Below are 24,853 nucleotides of genomic sequence, written 5' to 3'. Positions count from 1 at the left end.
CACTACAAATTTCTCATGCTATTCCCATTCTAGCTGAGCACTGTTTCCATCCATTTCAAGTACAGGGCTTGTATAGGAAGTAGTTGAGCTCTGCAATGTAAAGTATAAGGTTATGTAGAGTGCAATGTTTTATGCCTATTGATAAATGTGTATGTTGATATGTTATGCTGCTAGCCAGGTGCAGGTTCCAATACAGTAGAGTAAGACTGTTGCCAGAGGCGCAACTTGGTGGTTGGGCTAAGATAGCAGCAGGATTGAAGAGATAGGTTTAAAAGGGTAGTGACAGATGTGGGAAAGAGGTTGGTTGGGAGGTCTCAATAGGAGTCAATCTAGAATAGGGTTCCAGTGTGAAAAGACATGGTCTAGGTGCTAGGGCCAGTCAGGGAATCCTGTGGTATCCTTGAGAGGTCCGGAGCCTATGGCTCACCCTGGCAGGCTTGGCGAGTCATTTGGCTAGAGAGCTGCCAGGGCCCATAAGCAGACGAAGTTGAACATACTCAGGGAGAAGGAGACACAGACCTCTGAGCTTGAGGACGATGTCTAAGATAGTGGAGGGGACAGGTCAAGAGGTAGTACCCCACACAGAGAGGAAGGAAGCAAAAGGAAGGCAATGTCTGTCATAATGGTGTGAAGAATAAAGTGAACATTATGTTTGCCTAAGTAACCTCTGGTGTTGTGTGTTATTGACTGTCTAAGACAAGGACCACCAGAAGAAACTAGTAAGTATATTGCACCCCACCTGAAGTCCCATGAGCCCCCAGAGTCTCCTTAGCAAAGGAGTGTGGTGTCTAGAACAAAAGCTTGTTCAAGCACATTCAAAGTTTCTAGACAACATTTAGACAAGATTGTGAAAAACTGGGAGAATATATTCTGGTCAGATGAGATCAGAATTGAGCTCTTTAGATGCCATAACTCACACCATGTCCCAAGGTCAAAATGCACTGCAGATCTTCCCTAAAACACCATACCAACAGTGAAGTTTGGAGGTGGGAATATCATGATGTGGGGCTGCTTTTCAGCATATGGCACTGGCAATCTTCATATAATAAAAGTAAACATGAAAGGTCAAATGTACCAACACATTCTTGAGAAAAAATCTCCAACCATCTACTAAGATAAAGATGATGAATTGAGGGTGGACATTTCAGCAAGGCAATAATCGCAAACACATAGCCAAGAAAGCTCTCAATTGGTTTCAGAGAAAGAAAATCATGCTGGTAGAATGGCCTAGCCAATTACCTGACCTTGATTCAATAGAAAATAATTTAAGAAACTAAAGCTCATAGTTTATAGAGGAGCCCACGGAATCTTAAGGATTTTAAGAGTGTTTGTGTGGAAGAATGGGTTAAAATCACACATGAACAATTCATGCAACACCAACAAAGGCTTTTGTATGAAGTATTAAATACATTTCATTAAGCGTGTTGCATATTTTTTTCTCTGTCATTTCTAATTATTACACATCACTAAATTTATGGACATCTATTTTTTAATTTCTTTCCCTGTATGGATTGGATGGGTTGTTACTGACATCTAGTGAGAAATTCATGTCAATAGTGCCTTTAAACAAATGTAATGCATATGACGATTTGACCATAATTTTGATGTTGCCTGTTTAATAAAAAAGAACAAGTTTGCATTTTATTGCTCGGTCAGCTAGAAGTATTACACTTCCCCAGTGCAAAGGATTTGCTACAGGAGAGAAGTGACAGTTTTGGGGAAGGTGGTGACAGAATGCTGAACACACGTAGTACAGTTACTGCCTGCGCACAGTGCCTGCTATTGACTGCACAGCCCACTTCAAGGAACATAAATGTGTGTGCTGATCCCATCTCAAGAGGAAAATACAGCAAAGTGATAAGGGGATATAAAACCAATTTACTTAAGGTTGTAGGGGATATGTTATGGATGTATTATGCTTTGTGCTGTCATCAACTTTCTATCACACTGTCAAGTTGTGTGATTTGTGGCATTTACAAGGTATGGAAAGTAAAGTTCCTTTTCTCTAAGTAGATCACAGATGTTGTGATGATTATTCTAAAATATGTCTATAAGGGACAAATCTTGGTATAAGAAAAACATCAGTAGCTTACCTTTACACAAAGGTGAATTTTTTTTAAAAAAATTCTGGTTTCCTCTGACCAACAGTGTTCACTGAAATAGAAACAGACACAGAAAGAAGACGGCCCAGTGGTGGAGATTGCAGTAGGACCCTTTACCTATTAGGCTAATGTGAAGGTACACAGGTGTAACGTCTGCCCTTGACCACAGACTAAGATGACTGTCACGGACAGACTAGTGTCGCGGGCGGAGGAGGGGACGCCGCGCTCTCCCACTGCTCGGGTCCAGCTGCTGCTGCTTGGTGGCTCGAGCGGTGGGCCGGATCCCGTGGACTCGAGCGGCGCTCCTCGCCCGTGAGTGAAAAGGGGTGGTTTGGGTTTTGGGGATATTGTCCGTGACGCCACCCACGGTTGTGGTGATTGAGTGGACACCACCGCTGCTCTGGACGGGGATCCCGGGAGCGGTGACAGGGAGCAGCTTTGGTTTTTAATCCTCCCCTCCGTGGGTAGGGGGTTGGTTGTCCCAGGGCCCGGTGATGGGGTAAGGATTGATGACAGGCGGGTTGCGGGACCTGATGAGGTGCAGGGTCACAGGGGCAGCGCTGTGCCTTACGGCACGGAGGTATTCACTCAGCCCAATGATGATGACACAGTTCACGGTAAAACAAGCGGCTGGATGGACGGGTCCCTCGGACGGCTACGGTGTTTTTGTTCCCTGCAGGTTAGCGGTGACTGTCTTTTCCCTGCACCTACTCAGTCTGTACGGTTTCGATGGGTTCCCACCGGTAACCCGCTCCTCGACTTGGATATGGGCCGGAGGAGCCCCTTTTGCCCGCAGGCGCTGGCCCTGAGAAACGGTTGCCTTGGTGGTGGCGGTGTCTCTCCCACTAGGTTGGACTGTTGCCTTCTGTCGGGACTTGACTGTTTGAAACCCGGAGGTCCCCTTCACTAACGGATTCGGCAACTTCACGGCGACTCCTAGCCTTGCCGGGGTCCGAAAGGCCCCTGCCACTGGTGCTGGCTTCTCTTTGTATACCGGTCCGGTACCGCCGGTCCACCACCCATCCACGGTCCTTACGGTAGACTCTAATCGGCCACTCCTGCAGACGGTCACCACCGTCTGCCAACCTTGCTGTCTCGCCCGGGCCACACACCCGGACGCTCTTCAGACTGTTTGTTTGCTCTAGTACCACTTCACTTCCTCACTCCTCCAACTCCTGAACTAATCTGACTCTTTTCCCTCCTCCAGGACTGTGAACTCCTCGGTGGGTGGAGACCAACCGCCTGGCTCCACCCCCTGGTGTGGACATCAGCCCCTGGAGGAAGGCAACAAGGGTTTTGTGTCTGACCTTGATGTGCCTGCAGGGAGTGTGGGGTGTGTTGGTGTTGTTCTCTGTGGCCCCTGGCTTGTCCAGGGCGACACACTAGGGCTAGCCACCAAGTCGGGAGGACCTCAAGAACCCTGAAACTCTTTAACCGATATACAGGGATTTGGAATTACAGAAGATCCAGGAGATTGCTGCCTATGGAAGGCTTCAATCCAGGAAAGAGTAGTTATCAGGCAGGGTCCAAACAGGAGGCACAAAAAGGGACAAATTTGAGAGGCAGGAGCGTAGTCAGGAAATCAGGCAGAGGTCAAAACCGGATACAGCAACGAGGTACATAAATGGCAGGCAGGAGGGTAGTCAGAATACAAACAGAAGTCATAACACCAGAATCACTAAACAGAACAGGGTGAGACCTGAACCAGGAATACAGAACTATCTCTGGCAGTGGTCAGCAGACAGGAGGGAAAATAAGAAGGGTGTACTGTGTTCCCATTAGCTATAGCTGAATGATGGTAATTTCGCTGGAAGACACACGCCACCTACAGTCAGCTAGTGGTACTGCAAGTCCCAGGGAAATCCAGCTTAGTGGATGAGCGGAGCCTTTGCCCACCAGAGCCACTGGCACCAACTCCTCTCCCATCCCCAGCACTATCCACGGCGGGAACATGGCGTCGCCTCGCAATCAGAGCAAAAGTCGCAGGAGCGGACTCTGGTGGGGATGTGAAGCCCCACAGGCGTTGTGTCGGTGCATTACCTTCAGGGACTCCACGCAGCTGGATCTTGTCACAGGTAGGAGATCTTCTTCTTGTCGTGACGCCACTCTCAGTATTGCGGCCAGTAGGGACCGCCACTGCAGGTTGAGGGTCGCCTGGGGCTGATGGTATGTGCAGTTAGTTGGAATAGCCTCCTGAGAGTGAGGCAAGCCCCAGGGCCCGATGTAGGTGCGTAGTACCACAAGGCGCAGAATAACTCCACACAGGCAGAACTGTCTTTCAAGGGCTTTACTCACATTTGATGGCAGGGTGAGTAGCCCGGGCGTAGCTGAGATGAACCAGGTGGGAACCAGGTATCCTTCAGGCTGACTTTATGAGGGTGACTACCAACTCGCCTTCCTTAGCCCTTGGTGGTTTGGGGTGACCCCGACTTTGAGTCCCTATGGGGGTCACCCAGGGAAGTTGCTGAAGCCTCACTCCCCTTCGTTCGCCGTGTGCTTGTTGCCTGGGCCAGATCACTCCAGCTTCTTGCCTCCTGTGAGCTATGGGCCCTAACTGTGGCTACGTGGCTGCGGCTTTTGTGGTGTTGTGGTGTGGGCTTTGAGAGCCCCACACCGGCAGGTTTAGCAAAAGAAAGCTGGATCTATCTCCGCTTCGGGATCTGCCGCCCGTTTGGGCCTGGTACTCTCTAGCAGTCTCCTTACTTCCCACTCCGTGCCCTTTCTTTAGCTGAAGATGGATTTCGGGTAGCACTCCTAGTTGACCGTTCTCCCCCGTCAGTAGCCACTGCGCGGGCGCTGTTAGACAGCAACAGCCCCACAGGTCTGCTCCTCACTGAGCCCTATGGAGTTCTGCTCTAACTGACTCACTGCCCCTCCTCTCCTGTTCTTGCCTACGCCACCTAGCAACCAGACTCTCTTACCACACCCCTTGAGAGGAGATGGAGGCTTTTGGCCCCCTCCACTATTCCAGTGAAGGTCAAGGCTTTTCCCCCTCCTGGGATCCCCAGGGGTCCTCTCATGGGTACATGTGTGAGAGCTGATTACTATGCGCCTGTGTACCACACCCCGGTCAGCCTTCTGGATTACCTGTGTTGTACTGTTCCCAGCATGGGTGCAGTACTCAGTGGTGCCTGACCAGGTCAGGGGCGCCACATTCCCCCTTAGTTATCACCAGCACGTCCTCGGGCTGCAAGACAACATTTTAAAATGCATTAAACATTAAAACATGTAAAACATTTTTAAAAGCACCAGGTACCATACATCACCACCCTCCACCCACAAGTCCGTTAACCCACCCAAAACCCTCTCACGTTGGCCGCGGCTTCAGCCACTTCTGGCAGGATGTAGAGGCGGCTCACATGGGCTGGTGGTTTCAGGGTATACCTGGCCTGGTGGATCCGCGCCTTCAGCCTCTTCTGGCAGGATGTAGAGGCGGCCTCCACAGTTGGTGCTGACCAGGTACCCTCTTTGTGGTGGAGAGCCAGGCCCCATAAGCAGGCATGCTCTCTGGTCGCAGGCGAGCCAAGGCCCTATATACGGACGGGCTCCTCCTGGTTGCAGACGAGCCAAGCCCCTAAACAGGCTGACTCTGGTGGTGGTGGTGCCCTCTGGTGTAACTATTTACACTGCGAGAGTTTGTGGCTATAGCCAGTTCATAGCCTTAAGGTTTATTTCTCACAATAGTTTTTGTGGGCACATTCTTAAACGTAAACGTTGCAAAACAAAACTTTTCAAAACTTCAACTGGTAACTTCTTTCTTTACTTTACTCCTCCATTTCACCAGGGCTTGGGCCTGTAGGGCTGCGGCACCTGTTGCTTTCTTGGCGGGCCGCGCCCGGCATGGCGGCGGCCTGGTCTTGGCGGGCCGCGCCTGGCATGGCGGCGGCCTGGATCAGCGTCGCTGTTGCAGGGGGCTCTGTGCAGGCTGGGCTGGACGTCGCTGCAGCAGTCTGGGCTTGGCGGGCCGCACCTGGCGGGGCTGCGGCCTGGTTCAGCACCTCACTTGCGGCGCGGACGAGCGTTGCTGCGGCGGTGGGGTCTTGGCGGGCCGGGCCTAGCAGCGCGGCGGCCTGGGTCAGCGTTACGCCTGCGGCGCGGATGAGGGTCGCGGTGGCAGCCGGTTCTTTGCGGGCCGAGCAGGGCATCGCTGCGGCGGGCTGGGCTTGGCGGGCCGCACCTGGCATGGCTGCGGCCTGGCTCAGCGTCGCCACACCGGGCGCCTCTTCAGGGACCGCGGGCGTGGCAGCAGGGGTCGGGGCATCCGGGCCGGCAGGGGCAACACTGGACTCACCCATCGGTAGCAGCATCGGGGTCTGAGTCGTCACCGCCCGGTCTGGCACTCGGTGCGCGGCTCTCTCCTCGTAGGCCCGAACCGCCGCGGTCATCCATAGAAACTCCTCGCGTCCCTCTCTGATCAGCCTTCCGACCCTGGCTTCCAGTTGATCGCAGAACTCGGCGAGCTCCCGACACCACCAGGCAGCGGAGCCTGGCTCTGGGTCTCTGCACTCAGACGCCATTTTCTCTAGCAAGCTGCTGGCTTCTCTCCTGCTCCGCCGTCTCTGGACGCTTCCGCTCTCTTCACAAGCGAGGTCAGAACTCTGCAGGGGATCTCTGGGTAGCCACACCTCTTCGTGGGCGGTAACTTCTTCCAGCGCGGGCTGCTGTTGTTTTTCAGCGCGCTTTTCATGGTGGCAATATGGCGGCGCTTCCAATTTTTCAAGCGGACCGCCCAGGCACATGGTCACCTGTCTGAACAGGTCTAGTCCTTATCCTGTTCGTGACGCCAGATGTGAAGCCCCACAGGCGTTGTGTCGGTGCATTACCTTCAGGGACTCCACGCAGCTGGATCTTGTCACAGGTAGGAGATCTTCTTCTTGTCGTGACGCCACTCTCAGTATTGCGGCCAGTAGGGACCGCCACTGCAGGTTGAGGGTCGCCTGGGGCTGATGGTATGTGCAGTTAGTTGGAATAGCCTCCTGAGAGTGAGGCAAGCCCCAGGGCCCGATGTAGGTGCGTAGTACCACAAGGCGCAGAATAACTCCACACAGGCAGAACTGTCTTTCAAGGGCTTTACTCACATTTGATGGCAGGGTGAGTAGCCCGGGCGTAGCTGAGATGAACCAGGTGGGAACCAGGTATCCTTCAGGCTGACTTTATGAGGGTGACTACCAACTCGCCTTCCTTAGCCCTTGGTGGTTTGGGGTGACCCCGACTTTGAGTCCCTATGGGGGTCACCCAGGGAAGTTGCTGAAGCCTCACTCCCCTTCGTTCGCCGTGTGCTTGTTGCCTGGGCCAGATCACTCCAGCTTCTTGCCTCCTGTGAGCTATGGGCCCTAACTGTGGCTACGTGGCTGCGGCTTTTGTGGTGTTGTGGTGTGGGCTTTGAGAGCCCCACACCGGCAGGTTTAGCAAAAGAAAGCTGGATCTATCTCCGCTTCGGGATCTGCCGCCCGTTTGGGCCTGGTACTCTCTAGCAGTCTCCTTACTTCCCACTCCGTGCCCTTTCTTTAGCTGAAGATGGATTTCGGGTAGCACTCCTAGTTGACCGTTCTCCCCCGTCAGTAGCCACTGCGCGGGCGCTGTTAGACAGCAACAGCCCCACAGGTCTGCTCCTCACTGAGCCCTATGGAGTTCTGGTCTAACTGACTCACTGCCCCTCCTCTCCTGTTCTTGCCTACGCCACCTAGCAACCAGACTCTCTTACCACACCCCTTGAGAGGAGATGGAGGCTTTTGGCCCCCTCCACTATTCCAGTGAAGGTCAAGGCTTTTCCCCCTCCTGGGATCCCCAGGGGTCCTCTCATGGGTACATGTGTGAGAGCTGATTACTATGCGCCTGTGTACCACACCCCGGTCAGCCTTCTGGATTACCTGTGTTGTACTGTTCCCAGCATGGGTGCAGTACTCAGTGGTGCCTGACCAGGTCAGGGGCGCCACAGGGACATGACAACAGGTTGCACCAATGGTATCTGCACTAAAGATTAAAAATGATCAAATCGATTTGCTGCAAATCCATTTTCAATCAAAATTACAGGTGACAATAAATTTGAACAATTTCCAATTTGAGTCACACAGATTGTAAACAAATTAGCTTGCCTCCATTTCATGTATTGATGAAGAGAAAGTGAGCTCACTTGATGCCAGGCATGATTATGTGCAGAGGCGTAACGAGCACGGTTGCAGAAATAGCGACTGTGACCAGGCCCGGCAAGGTTAGGGGCCTGGCATCCGCCCTGCAGAGAAGCAGCCAGCTCCTCTCTGTGAGAGAGGAGCTGCACTATTCAATGGTAGATCATATGACCGCCATGGGGCCCGTGAGTCAGGAGGGCTTGGTGTCGGTGTAAGGTTGGGTGGTGCCCAGGTCAAAACTTTGCACCTGGGCTCATCAAACTCTAGTTACGCCACTGGTTATGTGGGATTCTCTGTAATGCCTTGTAGCAATCACATCCCTTGGCTTACCACAGTCAATCATGGAGGACTATTGTGGATAAACACGGCACTTGTGTGTGGAAGGTGCTCCAGGTGCTTCTGCCACACAGCGGTGGACACCCTGATATACACCAGTGCTACTTTCACTTACAAGTTGAGCAGACCGTCTACACTGCACATTGATGAAGGTCTATGTTAGACCAAAACGTCTGTGCTCTATCTGGTCAAGCTTACTCAGTAAAACGCCAGTTTATTCAACTACTTGAGTGCCAAGTATTTGATATTTGAATCATGAAGGACTATCACACCACTCTAAAGGATGTAGACAGGGATATCATCTGCCATTTACAGCCTAGGGATAAAATATTAGGGTACACAGCTAATCATTACACATATACAGTGCTTTGGAAAAAGTAATCACACCCTGAGAACTTTTTCACATTTTTCTCACATTACACCCATTAACTTAAAAGCATTTTATTGTGATTTTATTTGGTATGCCAACAAAATGTAGCAAGTATTTGTTAAGTGTAAAGGAAATGATCCATGATTCTCAAAATATTTAAAAAATGTAAATCTGAAAACTGAAATGTACATTTGTAGTCAGCCCCCTGTAGTTGAATACCCTTAAATAAAATCCTGAATGACCAATTGCCTCCAGAAGTCGTATAATTAGTAAATTGAGTCCACCTCTATGTAATTTGTTCTTAGTATAACTACAAGGTTTGTTTGAGAATATTAGGGATTAAACAGCATCATGAAAACCAAGGAACACACCAGACAGGTCAGGATAAAAATTTTGGAGAAGAGTTAAAAAATTGTTTAAAAGAACTGAGAGTCCTCAGTGATTTATACTTTTTATACCCATTATGCACAAAACCTTTGTCATCAAACTCCAGAAGAGTTAGACAGGGGTAAGTTACATAAATCTGCCTATTTGGGTAAGTTCACATAGGTCAAATACGCTTAGGATTTTCTGTCCAGATTGAGAAAATCCACCACATATTGTACCAACATTGTTGATGACATTTTATGAAACATCAATTAGCTAGTTAAATGTACCTGTTACCAGATTTGGCCCCTATAAGCTCTGGCCACCACCAGTGAGCCCTGCTGTACAGCATTCTAGAACACTGTATATAAGTGTCCAGACCTCTCTGTATAATGTAAAAAACATCTTGTATTATACTTACCTGAGGGGCGGTTGGGTCCGATGGGCATCGTTGGTCTCGTCCAGAGCTTCCACTCTTCCTGCTCTGTGTAGATGATGCATCCTACATCATCCACATAGAGTCCTCCATTGTGCTCCTGCACATTCACACTTTTCTCTACCCTGCTGTGGGCAGAGCAAAGTACTGTAATGCGCAGGCAAAGGGAAAGGTTAAAGAATGCCTACGCATGCGCGCTAAAATACTTAGATCTGCCTTCAGAAGGGCCGACAGAAGTACACGTGTTTTACGTTACACAGAGAGGCATGGGCACTTATATACAGTATTCTACAGGGTGGGCCATTTATATGGATACACCTAAATAAAATGGGAATGGTTGGTGATAGCAACTTCCTGTTTGTGGCTCATTAGAATATGGGAAACTTTTCAAGATGAGAGGTGACCACGGCGGCCATTTTGAAGTCAGCCATTTTGGATCCAACTTTATTGTTTCCAACGGGAAGAGGGTCATGTAACACTTCAAACTTATTGAGAATTTCACAAGAAAAACAATGATGTGCTTGGTTTTAACGTAACTTTATTTGTTAATTATTTACATATTTATGACCACTTATAAAATGTGTTCAAAGGGCTGCCCATTGTTTTGGATTGTCAATGTAACCCTCTTCTCCCACTGTTGACACACTGATAGCAACACCGCAGAAGAAATGCTAGCACAGGCTTCCAGTATCTGTTGATTCAGATGATATCACCAACCATTCCCATTTTATTTAGGCGTATCCATATAAATGGCCCACTCTGTATATCTGCTGTATATCAGAGCTTACTGATGATGGCCGCATCTCATAGGGGACAAAACTGGTGACAGGATCCCTTTATAGTGACTTGTATTTTTCTAATTTAATTTTTAGTGCATGTTATTATGCATTTTGTTGTTTTTTTCTGCTGTATTGTGTTTTTGCTGCATTTCTACTGCAGAAATACAATACAAATGCATATGAAATTATTTATCTGTGGATTTCCCATCTCTCATTCAAGTTTATGGGGAAATTTTACAAATGAAACACATTTACCACAAGAGAAATTTACATGTTACGGATCTATAGATCACACCACAAATCAGATTTTGCAGCATAAAATAAGAAAACTGGGCAGGGAGTTTATATAAATGCCATGCACTTTGGTGGAACTTTAATATGCTGCATTGTTTGCACATGAAAACGCGTCCTGTAAAAATGTATCAAATAATAATTGCGGGAACATAACCTTTGCTTAATTTTGGCTAAGGGTGGCTTTACACGCTGCAACATCGCTAGCTAATGCTAGCCATGGCGAGCGTGATAGCACCCGCCCTATCGTTATGCCGATATGTGCGAACATTATTGCTACGGCAGCGTCACACGTACATACCTGCTCGGCGACGTCGCTGTGACCGGCGAACCGCCTCCTTTCTAAGGGGGTGGTTCGCTCGGCGTCACAGCGACGTCACTAAGCGGCCGCCCAACCAAAGCGGAGGGGCGGAGATGAGCGGGACGAACATCCCGCCCACCTTCTTCCTTCCTCGTTGCTGGCGTGTGGAAGGTAAGGAGAGGTTCCTCGTTCCTGCGGCGTCACACGTAGCGATGTGTGCTGCCGCAGGAGCAACGAACTACTTCGCCCAAGCGACAGCAGCGATAATTGGGAGAGGACCCCCATGTCAACGAGGAGCGATTTTGGACATTTTTGCAACGATCCAAAATCGCTCCTAGGAGTCACACAAAACGAGATCGCTACAGCGGCCGGATGTGCGTCACAAAATCCGTGACCCCAACGAGATCACTGTAGCAAAATCATAGTGTGTAAAGCCCGCTTAAGTTTCTGTGGTGAGCATTAGGTGAGTTTTTAATTCTGCATATTTTCCTTGTACAAAAAAACACAGCATATTAGAGTTTCAGCAGTGAATTGAATATATAGAAATCTCATGCCTACTGTGTTTTTTTCTATGCAGAGTAAACTGACCTGCGATGTGATTTGGAAATCTGCACCATATCAATTTGTCTAGCTGTAAGTGTGTGTTTCATTCTCATATTTTCCTCATTGATTTGAATGAGATGAGGAAAATCCACATCCAAGTAAACAAATGGATGTGCGTTTATAGTGACTTTCTGCAGCATATGACTTTATCAATAAAGTTTTATCAAAGCAAGTAAGGCTATGTGCGCACTAGGACGATTTTGCACTTCTCAAAAAAGCTGCGTTTTTGGCCTCAAAAAACACACAAAAACGCACCCGCGGCAAAAAAAAACGCGTTTCGGTGTGATTTTGGCTGTGTTTCGCTGCGTTTTTGATCACTGTGTTTTGCTGCATTTTTCCAATGCATTGCATGGGTGAAAAATGCAGTAAAATGCAGGAAAGAATTGACATGTCCATTTTTTTTTAGCTCAAAAAAGCACCTAAAAAAATGTTTTATGTGGACAGCAAAAATGAAAAGTCATAGACTTTGCTGGGGAAGCAAAGTCATGCAGTTGAAAACACACAAAAACGCACCCAAAAAGCGTGCAAAAACGCCGCGAAAAACGCCCAGTGCGCACATAGCCTTACAGGAAGTTTCCAGAACAAAGCATTTTAATTTTAAACGTGACATACTTAAAGAAGACCAAAAATATATTGTTTTACCCACTACATTCAATTATTTAAAACTGTATCAAAACACATCAAAATGCATAAAAAAACATATTTTATTCAGAATTTACTTCACACTTTGGCTGTCGGACAGAAATTAATAACCTCAGTAGGACCCTTCTGCTCCTGGCCCTGCATTGGGCGTGGCTGGAAGGTACAATAGGTCACGGAGCCACAGCAGTAGACATACCGGTAGCAGGCGTGTGTCTTGCTCTCCGTTTTCTTTTTCAGATAGACAGTGTCACCAAAGACATAATCATCATCAATGACATCACTGCTATCATGGCAGAAGGAACCCACCCAGCTGCAGTTGGTCCGAGCAATGGGGTCGTAAAGAGAGCAACTGCAGCCGGAAATCTCCAAGGCTTACACCGTATCATCCGGACATGCCAGAAAACCGAGTCATCACAGGATCCGGTGAGTGCCTCATCATCAGGATCCGGGGGATGGACAAGCATATACCAGAGCCCATCTCTGCCTGTCATCATCCTTCCAGCACCTGGCAACACTGGCAATATTACTGCAGCTTGAGGCATCAGTTAAACGTTTTGCAATGCCTGCTGGGGGTGAGTTACCCTGCAGTGAGGCCTGACCTCCGGCAGCAAGTAATGGTGTGTTTAATGTAAATCAAGATTTTACTAAGGCTTTAGTATCCTTTGTTATGAGTTTGGAGCAGGGCAGTAACCCAAAACAGCAGGATCTTACAGAGAGCCCCTGGCTTTGCCTGGCCGGTCTAATTTTGCATTCTGAGTATCGATGTTTTGTGGGGTCGTGCTGCTGGGAGACATGAGTTTGTGGATATTTTGTCCTTTGTTCCCGTGGATCATGTGATAATCAACAAACACCGAGTTTATGAGTGTCGTGCCGACAAAAATGTTTGGTAACTGGATACAAGGCTTTTCCACTCTGGCCTAAATATTGCACCAACATTTTCTTGAGAAAAGAGTAGAGTTGTTTGTCTATAAAGACACAATTTATGGTGTCCACAGGAGGTTTGGCTTGGTGGCGCCATGATGAGGAGTCCCGTCGTCGTTTGAATTTGTCTCCATCGATTGGTTGGTTGGCAAAGGCAATAGATGTATGGATACAGCTGTTGCTCTCACAGAAGCCACAGTTGTCTTAGTAGAATGTGTTCGTTGGATGATAAAGGGGTGCTCTTAGCAAAATCAAATATAGAATAGGCTTTTTGTCTGTTGCTGATTCATCCGTCGTGCTATCATCTTTTGGGCTCCAGTTTAGACGGCCTCTTTGTCGTCGATGTGTGTCTGCCAATGGGTTGCTCCATTTCGTGCAACTAATTTTAAGTTTTTGCTTCATTTCTGGAATGAATGGTTAGATCAGAGATGGGCATCCCATTGGCAGTGCGCTATTTAGACAATCTTTTGTTAATCAGTCCCAACGACAATACTTCATGCTCATATGTGTTACACATCATTAGGCGTTTGATGAACCATATTGTAGTACCAAACGCAGAAAATAAAACAGAAGGTCCCTTAACCAAGCTTCCTTTTTTGAGAGATGAACTGCTTTTTCGGCTACCTGATTATATTAGTTGCCCGTGCCGCACAACGTCGTTAAACCCCCGTCACACGCACTTACCTACTGAGCAACGTCGCTGTGGGCGGCGAACATCCACTTCCTGAAGGGGGTGGGACGTTCAGCGTCACAGCGACGTCACACAGCGGCTGGCCAATAGAAGTGGAGGGGCGGAGATGAGCGGGACGTAAACATCTCGCCCACCTCCTTTCTTCCGCATAGCCGGCGGGACATAGGTAAGCTGTGTTCATCGTTCCCAGGGTGTCACACGTAGCGATGTGTGCTACCCTGGGTACGACGAACTACCGGCGCAGAGAAGAAGAAACGACTTTTTGAAAATGAGCGACTTGTCAACGAGCAACGATAAGGTGAGTTTTTTTGCTCGTTCATGTTACTCGTAGCTGTCACACGCTACGATATATCAAACGATGCCGGATGTGCGTCACTTACGTGACCCCGCTGACATATCGCACGATATATCGTCTCATGTGACGGCCGCATTAGACAAGTACAGTCATTGCTCGGGCTGTTAATTTTTACTTGTTGGATAAAACCAATGGGTTGTTTTTTTCACGGCGTTTGTATTAAGCAATTTGAAGCCTACAGAGGCAGGACCACTACTTTGTTTTTTATATCACCTATTATTTGGCTTTGACAAAACTGTATTGCTTTAGTCAAGTCAAGATTGCATGCATTTTTAAACTCACTAAAAACGCACTAGAAACTGATATGCTTTCTACTTGCCAATTTTCTACGAATACACTACTCACAAAAAGTTAGTGATATTTGGCTTTTGGGTTAAATTTATGTAGACTTAAAAAGTTGATGCTTTAGTGACATTTTATCATGAAACTAAGGCATTTGAGTAGAAGCAGCAATGGGAATTTTCTCATTTCAAACAATTTAAACAAAATCCAACAACAGTGGGGATGAATTACCACCCCCCCAAAATATCTGTACTGCCCTGAGAGGGCTCGGCCGCTCCCTAGCTGGGCCGAGCCGCTCGAGGTCCGGGCTCGGGTTGTCGGTGGCTCGAGCGCCTCCGGACCGGGGGCCACGTCGTTCTGTTAAGGGGAGGCAGTGGGGTGGTGGTGTGGGACGAGGTTCGCAGCCGGAGGCCGCGTTGTCGTTGGACGGGTCGTGACGCCACCCACGGGTCGTGGTGACGGGATGCACCACCGCTGCGGCGGGAGTGAAGGGGGCTCCCGGGATCGGTGTTAAGAGCGCAGCCTGAATGTTAGCTCCTCCATGGGTAGGGGCGGTGTGTCCCGGGGCCCGGTGGGACAGCCGATGATGTCGGGGTGCAAGGTGCCGTGCTGCGGTGCGATGTCATGCCTGGATGGCACTGGTGTAATCACTATTAATTCACACTCAGAGTAACTGGTAAACCAAAGTTCGGGTATGGTCGGGTCCCGCAGCCGGCTGCTTGTGAGGCTGATGGTGGCCCCTTTCCCTTGCATCTCTTGTTTTGACTTTTGGCTCCCCTGCCTGGGCAGTGGTAGCCCGCTCCCCGGCGTTTAGCTGCCGGAAGAGCCCTTGGTTGCCCGCAGGCGCTGGCCTGTCGGATGTTTGGCCCTTGGCGGTGGCTCTTACCCGGTATCGGTGGGCTGTTGCCTTCTTTCGGGACTATGGGAGAGGATGAACCTGTGAGGTCCAGACTGCAATCAGTGAATTTGCCTAAACTCAGTGGCTTCTAAGCTAGGACGGGGTCTGAGTACCCGGTTACTGGTGCTCCGATTAGCTGTTGACTCCCCGGTTCAGGTCCGGCGGGCTCCAACCCTGGCCTGGTCCCTACGGTTCCACCGGTCGCTTTACCGGTACTCCTGCAGGTGGCCACCACCGTCTGCCTGCCTGACGTTTCGGGGATCCCAGGTTCCGACCTGGGTCCCTGACAGCTTCTCTCCTTCCTCCTCCTGTCACTCTCCACACTCCTAACTAACTGACAACTCCCTTGTGTTTCCTGCCTCAGGACCGTAGTCTCCTCGGTGGGCGTGCCTTTCTGCCTGACTCCGCCCACCTGGTGTGCCCTACTGGCCCTGAGGGAGGCATCAGGTCTCCCTCTTGGATGACAGGTGAGTCCTCACAAGGGATGGGGGGTGTGTGTGGTGTTGTTGTGGTTGCTGTTACCTGTGACCCCTGGGGTCCAGGGCATCACATTCCCCCTTGGTTTAATGCAGACCGTCCGCGGGCTGCCCGACCAACTCCGGTTTATTTTCTTTTTCTTTTTAACTGGAAAAAAGGGAACATTTACAAGTATAATAACATTATTACAAACATTTCTGAAGGTCTTCCCATAACGGGAGGCATTTTACTTTAACATTGCATAACTTTAGTTAACGGAACAGGTTCATGTCCTTCCGCCTTTCCCACCCAAACAACCTAGCCTTGATGCTGCCCCTAAGATACTAGCAGCACCCCTTTTCCCCAGTCCGGAAACAGGAACACAGCTAGATCACCCAGGCGGGAACGGGTACGGTACGGCGCACCCGGTAGTTGCCCAAGAGCTCCCCGGAGGATGGTCACCGGTCCCGGTGGTGACCGGACCCCAGCCTGCTCTGCTGCGGGTCCTACCTCCAGTCTGCCTCTCCGGAGGCTAACGGAACAGGAAGGCATGGTAAAAGGGGCAGGATGGAGCAATATTTACAAGCCCAATAGTTTTTGGGTGGCCAGCAAGTCCACGGCCTTGTCCATGAGCAGTCACTCACGCAACAGGGGTTAAACGGGAATTAACATAAATCCCAACGGGGACGGGTCCTTTTATAGCCCACGGGCTACCATCTTACTCGGTGGGATACTCCTCTTCAACCTCCACTTCGGGGCTGTACGGTGGAGGAGGGGGCTGTCTGCCGCTCCGGACATCCAGGGCCAACCAGTCCCACTCCCCTCGGTGCCAGGTGTAATGCACTAGATCGCCGGGCAGAAGGTCACGGTCCGGGTGCCCAAACGGGAGATGGGCGTTTACATCCCGCCGGGAGAAGAAGACCTCACCTTCCAAGTTGGGGTCATACAGGAACTCCCAGCCTTTGTCCCGGTTGAATCTTCTGACCTGGCCCTGGTAGGTTGGGCCCTCACCCAGTATCCGGCACTCCTCAGATACTCCTTCCCTTCGATGGTACGGGCAAGGACCTCCTCTCTCCTCTTCTTCTTGGCCGCGATTTCCCGGCTTAGTTGGCTGGTCTGGGACATCCGCATGCCCGGGGTCTACTTCAGTGGGGGTCTGGCCCAGCCGGCGCTCGCCGGTGTCGACTACGATCGTCACTCTGAAAGGGGAGCCCCGCTGTGTCACAGCCGGCTCTGCTGCCTTGCAGCTGCCTCCCCGTGGAACCTCAGCCGAGGCCCGCAACCCTGGAGTGGCTTGCTTTGCCTTCTGGGCCTTCTTGGCCGGGCGGACTACCGGGGCCAGTACGTGCTTGGGCGTGGTCACTTCCGGAACAGCCGGTGCCACTTCGGGATTAGATGCTGGCCGGGAATGGGTCCCCTTGGACAATGGGCACAGGGCGGCCAGACTCCACAACAGGTCCGGGCCAGCTTCCCCAAGCAGCTTCCCATGAGCTCCCGGGACGGACACCGCCACCGGTGTCAGGGGTGGGGATACGGGCAGAGGAGCAGTGGCAACCACTGCGGGCAATGGAGGAGGCGGTATGGTGGGAAGCAGCAGACCAAGCCCCTCAGCCGCGATGGCCAACCCCTCAAGGGCATAGGGACGTGGATTGCCTTCCCACCCCGCCAACACCGTCATCCTTTCACGGGCCCACACGGCAGCCACTATCTCCCCCATCTCCGCCGCCCAGTGCTCTACTAAGAAGCTTACCTGGTGCTGGAAGCGACGGCACATCTCCTCCGTCCGGGCCTTCACCCACGCCGCTGTTCCTGGCGCAGGCTCCGGGATCTCGGGGCTCTGGATGGGAGTTGCCATGCTGCTGTCGCACTGTCGGCATCCAGGAACGGAACGGATGCAGGGTCCTGGAGTCCCTGCCCTTTATCCCCGAGATCACATGAGGCCCACTTCTTCACCCGCGCCCCCTTGGTTTTCTTCCAGCACTCCTCCTCTCGGGGGCGGGGCTTCACCTTCGCGCCTTCACTGCTCGGGGAAGACGACTCGAGCGGGAAACTTTCGCACCCAAGATGGCTTGGCTTTAACTTTTTCGGCAGGACGCCGCTGATGGATACTTCCAAGGCGCACTTCCACAGGTGAGTGGACTGTCCGAATCCTGTTCGTGACGCCATAAGAGTCGATGTGTACCGCCCTGAGAGGGCTCGGCCACTCCCTGGCTGGGCCGAGCCGCTCGAGGTCCGGGCTCGGGTTGTCGGTGGCTCAAGCGCCTCCGGACCAGGGGCCACGTCGCTCTGTTAAGGGGAGGCAGTGGGGTGGTGGTGTGGGACGAGGTTCGCAGCTGGGGGCCGCATTGTCGTTGGACGGGTCATGACGCCACCCACGGGTCGTGGTGATGGGATGCACCACCGCTGCGGCGGGAGTGAAGGGGTCTCCCGGGATCAGTGTTGAGAGCGCAACCTGGATGTTAGACCCTCAGTGGGTAGGGGCGGTGTGTCCCGGGGCCCGGTAGGATGGGTTGCCCGCTCCCCGGCGTTTAGCTGCCGGAAGAGCCCTCGGTTGCCCGCAGGCGCTGGCCCATCGGATGTTTGGCCCTTGGCGGTGGCTCTCACCCGGTATCGGTGGGCAGTTGCCTTCTTTCGGGACTTTGGGTGAGGATGAACCCGTGAGGTCCAGACTGCAATCAGTGAATTTGCCTAAACTCAGTGGCTTCTAAGCTAGGACGGGGTCTGAGTACCCGGTTACTGGTGCTCCGATTAGCTGTTGACTCCCCGGTTCAGGTCCGGCAGGCTCCAACCCTGGCCTGGTCCCTACGGTTCCGCCGGTCACTTTACTGGTACTCCTGCAGGCGGCCACCACCGTCTGCCTGCCTGACGTTTCGGGGATCCCAGGCTCCAACTCGGGTCCCTGACAGCTTCTCTCCTTCCTTCTCCTGTCACTCTCCACACTCCTAACTGACAACTCCCTTGTATTTCCTGCCTCAGGACCGTAGTCTCCTCAGTGGGCATGCCTTTCCGCTTGTCTCCACCCACCTGGTGTGCCCTACTGGCCCTGAGGGAGGCATCAGGTCTCCCTCTTGGGTGATGGGTGAGTCCTCACAAGGGATGGAGGGTGTGTGTGGTGTTGTTGTGGTTGCTGTTACCTGTGACCCCTGGGGTCCAGGGCGTCACATATCAATGTCTCAATAACTTGTCATGTGACCGTGAGCATCAATTGCAGCTTGACAACGAAGTCTCATTCTGTTCACTAATTGAGTTATTGTTTGCTAAGGCATGGGATTCCATCCTTCTTGAAGAGTGACATTCAGGTCATTGAGGTTCTGGGGTACAGAGCTACGAGCCTCTACATTGCGACTTAGCTGATCCTATAAGTTTTCTATGAGATTCAGGTCTGGAGAAAGTGTAGGCTACACCATTTGAGATACCTCAGTCTCCAGCAGCCATTCCCTAATGATGCAACTTCAATGAGCTGCAGCATTTATCTCCATAAAGATAAAATTAGGTATATGTTGTTCATGCAGAGGCACAATGTCTGGATTAATGATATTATTTAAATAGTAGGGACTTGTCACTGTATCATTTAGAAAGTGGAGGGCAGTTCTGTATTGGCTAGACACACTTGCCCACACAGTAACACCGCCACCACCCAAGGCTCGTCTGCTGACAACAGTGGGTAATGCATAGCACTCTTCTTGACATCTCCAACATCGTTGACGGCCATCATTTCTAGCCCCTTGTCTAGTAAGACAATAGCACCTGTTCCTTTTGGTGTGGTCAGGTACCCTTGTAGGTCATTTAGCATGCAGAACACACTGATTTAAATGTTTTCAAATGGTCTGACGTGACACTTGGCTGCCTTTTACCTCCCTTAAATATGCCTGTAGTGGTGTGGTGTCAGGGCCAGGCGGTCGGGCAGACCCAGGAGGTGGATCCACTGGTCCGAACTCTAAGATGGTGGTAAGGAGTCCGGTAGCTGAAGCACTATGGGCAGCAGAACAGTCCGTGCAAGTGAGTGTAACGGAGAAGTCCCTGGGACCACGGAGTCACAGATGGTAGTCCGGGTGACGTAGCTCAGGTTCGGAAGCCGAGATGAGGTCAGGCGGGGTCCGGAACCTTTGGAGCGAGATGACGGGTCACCGCAGGGATCCGAGATGGTACGGACTGTCAGATGGCAGACGGACAGCGTGCGGGGTTCGGGATTCAGCAGGACCGGATGCCGAGGCAGGATCAGCTCTAGAAGAGAGATACGTGAGTATGGCAAGGAGACACAAGGAGACCTGACTCCTAGCTTGGAAAACACGAAGATCAGGCCCCGCCCCCTTGGACAATAAACCCTTATATACCCTGTACCTGTTTAGCTTCATTTCCTGTTAATGGACGCTGGCCCTTTAAGAAAGGGTCAGTGACCGCGCGCGCGCCCTAATGCGCATGCGCGCCGCCCGGGTGCCAGAAGCCAGGGAAGGAAGCTGAGGGGAGGACGCAGGGGAGCCGGCCAGGGCCTGGGAAGCCGTCAGACGCCGGGATCGGAGGCCAGGGAACCTGGGAAGGACGGGCACCGGAGGCTGGAGAGCGGGGAGCGTGGCAGGTGAGCCGGGGAGCGGGGCTGAGGACCCGGGGAGCGGAGCAGAGGACCCGGGGAGGGGAGCCGAGGACCCGGGGAGCGTGACAGTACCCCCCCCCCCACGCCCCCCTCCCCGCAACCGGGACATGAAGGCACGGATCAGAGGAGTGCCCACGTTCTCCCTGGGCTCCCAGGACCTATCCTCAGGACCATACCACTCCCAGTCCACCAGGAAGAACTGTCGGCCTCGAACAGTCTTCATGGCCACGATATCCCTTACCGCATAGATGTCGTCCTCGGCAATAGGAGGAGGAGCCGGACTGGCAGCAGAGGAGAAGGGACCAAGGAAAACCGGCTTGAGCAGAGAGACGTGGAAGGAGTTGGGAATCCGCATCGTGGCCGGAAGCCTCAGTTTGTAGGAGACCTCATTGATCTTGCTGAGGACCTTAAACGGCCCGATGTAGCGAGGACCCAGCTTGTAGGAAGGTATCTTCAATCGGATGTACTGGGAAGCAAGCCAGACCAGGTCACCAGGAGAGAAACACGGAGGGTCCAGGCGCCTCTTGTCGGCGTGTTTCTTCATCCGCTGGGAAGCGCGCCCAAGGGACGCCTTGACAGAGTCCCAAATGGTAGCGAAGTCACGGGCTACAGTATCAGCAGCAGGGACATCCGAAGAAGGGGATATAGGCAACGGGACGGAGGGCTGAAGTCCGTAAACGACATGGAAGGGAGACTTGGAGGACGACTCACTGATGTGGTGGTTATGGGAGAATTCAGCCCAAGGCAGAAGCGTGGACCAGTCGTCGTGATGGGCGTTGACATAGTGACGTAAGAAGGAGGTCAAGATTTGATTGACCCTCTCCACTTGGCCATTAGACTGAGGATGGTAAGCAGAAGAAAAGTCCAGAGTCACTCCCAGATGTTTGCAGAGCGCCCTCCAGAAGCGGGAGGTGAACTGAGTTCCCCTGTCGGACACGATGTGGGATGGAAAGCCATGCAAGCGGAAGATGTGATGTATATAGGCTTCCGCGAGTTCCTGAGCAGAGGGCAGTCCGGCCATAGGGACGAAGTGAGCCATTTTGGAGAACCGGTCCACCACGACCCATATGACTGTGTGCCCGGAGGATAATGGCAAGTCCGTAATAAAGTCCATCGCTATGTGTTGCCATGGAACTGAGGGTATAGGCAGAGGCAGAAGACGGCCATATGGCAGGTGCTTGGGCGTCTTGTTCCTGGCACAAGAGGAGCAGGCAGAGACGAAAGCAGAGACGTCCGTGCGAAGGGATGGCCACCAGTAATGGCGTACAATCGCACCCCATGTTCTCTTCTGACCTGCATGACCGGCTGTTTTTGAGGCATGACCCCAGTGTAAGACTTTTTGCCTGTCGGTCTCAGAGACATAGGTCTTCCCGGGCGGTATCTGGGCCAGGGTGACAGGAGCCACCGGAATAATCTTGCTAGGAGAGATGATAGGTTGGGTACTCTCTTCCTCCTGCTCCATGGGCATGAGAGACCTAGACAGGGCATCAGCGCGTACATTCTTGTCCGCGGGTCGGAAATGGAGCTGGAAATCAAACCTGGCAAAGAATAAGGACCACCTGGCTTGCCGTGGGTTCAGTCGCTGAGCGGACCGAAGGTATTCCAGGTTCTTGTGGTCCGTGTAGATAATCACGGGGTACACTGCTCCTTCCAGGAGGTAGCGCCACTCCTCCAGAGCCAGTTTGACCGCCAATAGTTCTCGGTCACCGATGGTGTAATTACGTTCAGGCGCTGAGAAGCTCTTGGAGAAGAAACCGCAAGTCACCATCTTCCCGGAGGAGGACTTCTGCATGAGCACTGCTCCGGCTCCTGAGGAGGAGGCATCCACCTCCAAGGTGAACTGGCGGTTTAACTCCGGTCGGTGGAGTACAGGAGAGGAGGCAAATGCTCGCTTCAGAGAGCAAAACGCGGCGTCGGCCGCAGGTGACCAGTCCTTTGGATCAGCCTCCTTCTTGGTCAAGGCGGAGAGAGGAGCAGTCAGGGCAGAGAAGTGAGGGATAAACTGGCGGTAGTAGTTGGCGAATCCCAGGAACCGTTGGATTGCCTTCAGTCCAGAAGGGGGAGGCCAGTTGAGAATGGAGGAGACCTTCTTTGGATCCATCTGCAGCCCTGTACCCGAGATGATGTATCCCAGGAAATGGAGAGAAGACTGCTCAAAGACACACTTCTCATATTTGGCGTAGAGACGATTCTCTCTCAGTCTCTGTAGAACCAGCCGTACGTTCTCTCTGTGGGTCTGGAGGTCCGGAGAGAAGACAAGGATGTCATCCAGATAAACTACTACACAGATGTAGAGGAGGTCCCGGAAAATGTCGTTCACCAATTCTTGGAATACGGCAGGAGCGTTACACAGACCGAAGGGCATTACGCAGTATTCATAGTGCCCATCGCGAGTATTAAACGCGGTCTTCCATTCGTCCCCAGAGCGGATACGAACTAGGTTGTAGGCACCCCGAAGATCCAGTTTGGTGAACACACGGGCTCCTCTGAGCCGGTCGAACAATTCGGGGATGAGCGGCAGGGGGTACTTGTTTTTTATGGTGATCTGATTCAAACCCCGGTAGTCAATGCATGGGCGTAGGTCACCCTCTTTCTTCTTAACGAAGAAGAAGCCTGCTCCCGCAGGAGAGGAGGATCTCCGGATGAATCCCTTTGCCAGGATTTCTGTGATGTAGGTAGACATGGCCCTGGTTTCGGCTGGAGACAACGGATATATTCGTCCTCGAGGTGGTGTTGTTCCTGGGAGCAGGTCGATGGCGCAATCGTAGGGACGGTGTGGCGGAAGTACCTCAGACTCCTTCTTGTCAAAAACGTCTGCGAAGGACCAATAGGCCGAGGGCAGTTCCGGTAGGTTCTCTGGAACCGGAGGTCGTCGGATGGGTTGTATAGACTTCAGACACCTCTCATGACAGGCGGAGCCCCATCGGGTGATTTCGCCAGTGCCCCAGCTGACTGATGGTTCGTGTGTCCGCAACCAGGGAAGTCCCAGCAGGATTTGATGGGACATGTGTGGAAGGACGTAGAGAGCGATGTTCTCGGTGTGCAGGGCACCGATACGCAGTTCGACCGGCCTGGTGACCCAGGAGATGGTATCAGCGAGGGGTCTCCCATCCACAGAGGCAATCACTAGGGGCTTATCGAGTAGAGTAACAGGCAACTGGTACTTGTCCACCGTGGCCTGCTGGATGAAATTGCCTGCTGCTCCAGAGTCGAGGTATGCCTCAGCCGTGAAGCGCGTCTCTCCCGCTGACACTTGCACGGTCCACATAACCGGGTCTGAGAGAGTCCCAGCACCTAGGGTGGCCTCTCCTACCAACCCTAGGCTTTGGAGTTTCCCGGCCTTTCCGGACAGGAGCGTAGGAGATGTGTGCCCTCTCCGCAGTAAAAGCAGAGACCCTTGGCGAGCCGCTCTGCTCGACGTTGTTCAGACCGCCGTACTCGGTCAATCTGCATGGGCTCGTGGACGGGAATCCCAGCTGTTGATGACTGAGGTACGGAGGGCTTCCGTGGAGGAGAGGAATGCCGTACCGGACGTCTCTCACGAGATAGCTCTTTGGAGCGCTCCTGAAAACGAATGTCCACTCGAGTTGCTAGGGCAATCAGGGCATCTAGGGTGGAGGGCACGTCACGACCCGCCAACTCGTCTTTGATGCGACTCGAGAGTCCTTCCCAGAAGGCGGCTGTTAGGGCCTCATTATTCCACCCGAGTTCTGAAGCCAAAGTGCGGAAACGGATGGCATATTGGCCTACCGTCAGTGTTCCTTGACGTAAGCGGAGAAGGGATGAAGCAGATGCAGAGGCGCGTCCCGGCTCGTCGAAGGTGCTGCGAAAGGCCTGCAGGAACTCTTGAAGGTCCTTGGTCATAGGGTCCTCCTTCTCCCACAAGGGATTCATCCACGCCAGTGCCTCGCCCTCTAGGTGAGACATGATGAAGGCGACCTTGGCTTGGTCGGAGGCAAACAAATGTGGCAGCTGCGTGAAATGAAGGGAGCATTGGTTTATGAAGCCCCTGCAGGTCTTGGGATCTCCGGCATAACGAGGTGGTGAAGCCAAACGGAGTCAGGAAGCATCCGAAGAGGCTGCCACGGGTGCGGGAGCCGTGGATTGACTAGTGGAGGCCCGGAATGTTGAAGGCGTAACTGCCGCTTGTAACGTGTACAGGCGGGTGTCCACGGAAGTCATAAAGTTCAACATGCGGGTCTGGACTTCACGCTGGCGTTGGAGTTCCTCTTGCAAGGCCGCTAGTGCTGCAGCGGGATCCATGGCCTGATCTTACTGTCAGGGCCAGGCGGTCGGGCAGACCCA

The sequence above is a fragment of the Anomaloglossus baeobatrachus genome, chromosome 4 (genome assembly GCF_048569485.1).
Source record: "Anomaloglossus baeobatrachus isolate aAnoBae1 chromosome 4, aAnoBae1.hap1, whole genome shotgun sequence".
In the NCBI taxonomy this organism is placed as follows: domain Eukaryota; kingdom Metazoa; phylum Chordata; class Amphibia; order Anura; family Aromobatidae; genus Anomaloglossus; species Anomaloglossus baeobatrachus.
The sequence above is the reverse complement of the archived record's forward strand: the minus strand, read 5'-3'. Positions refer to the sequence as shown.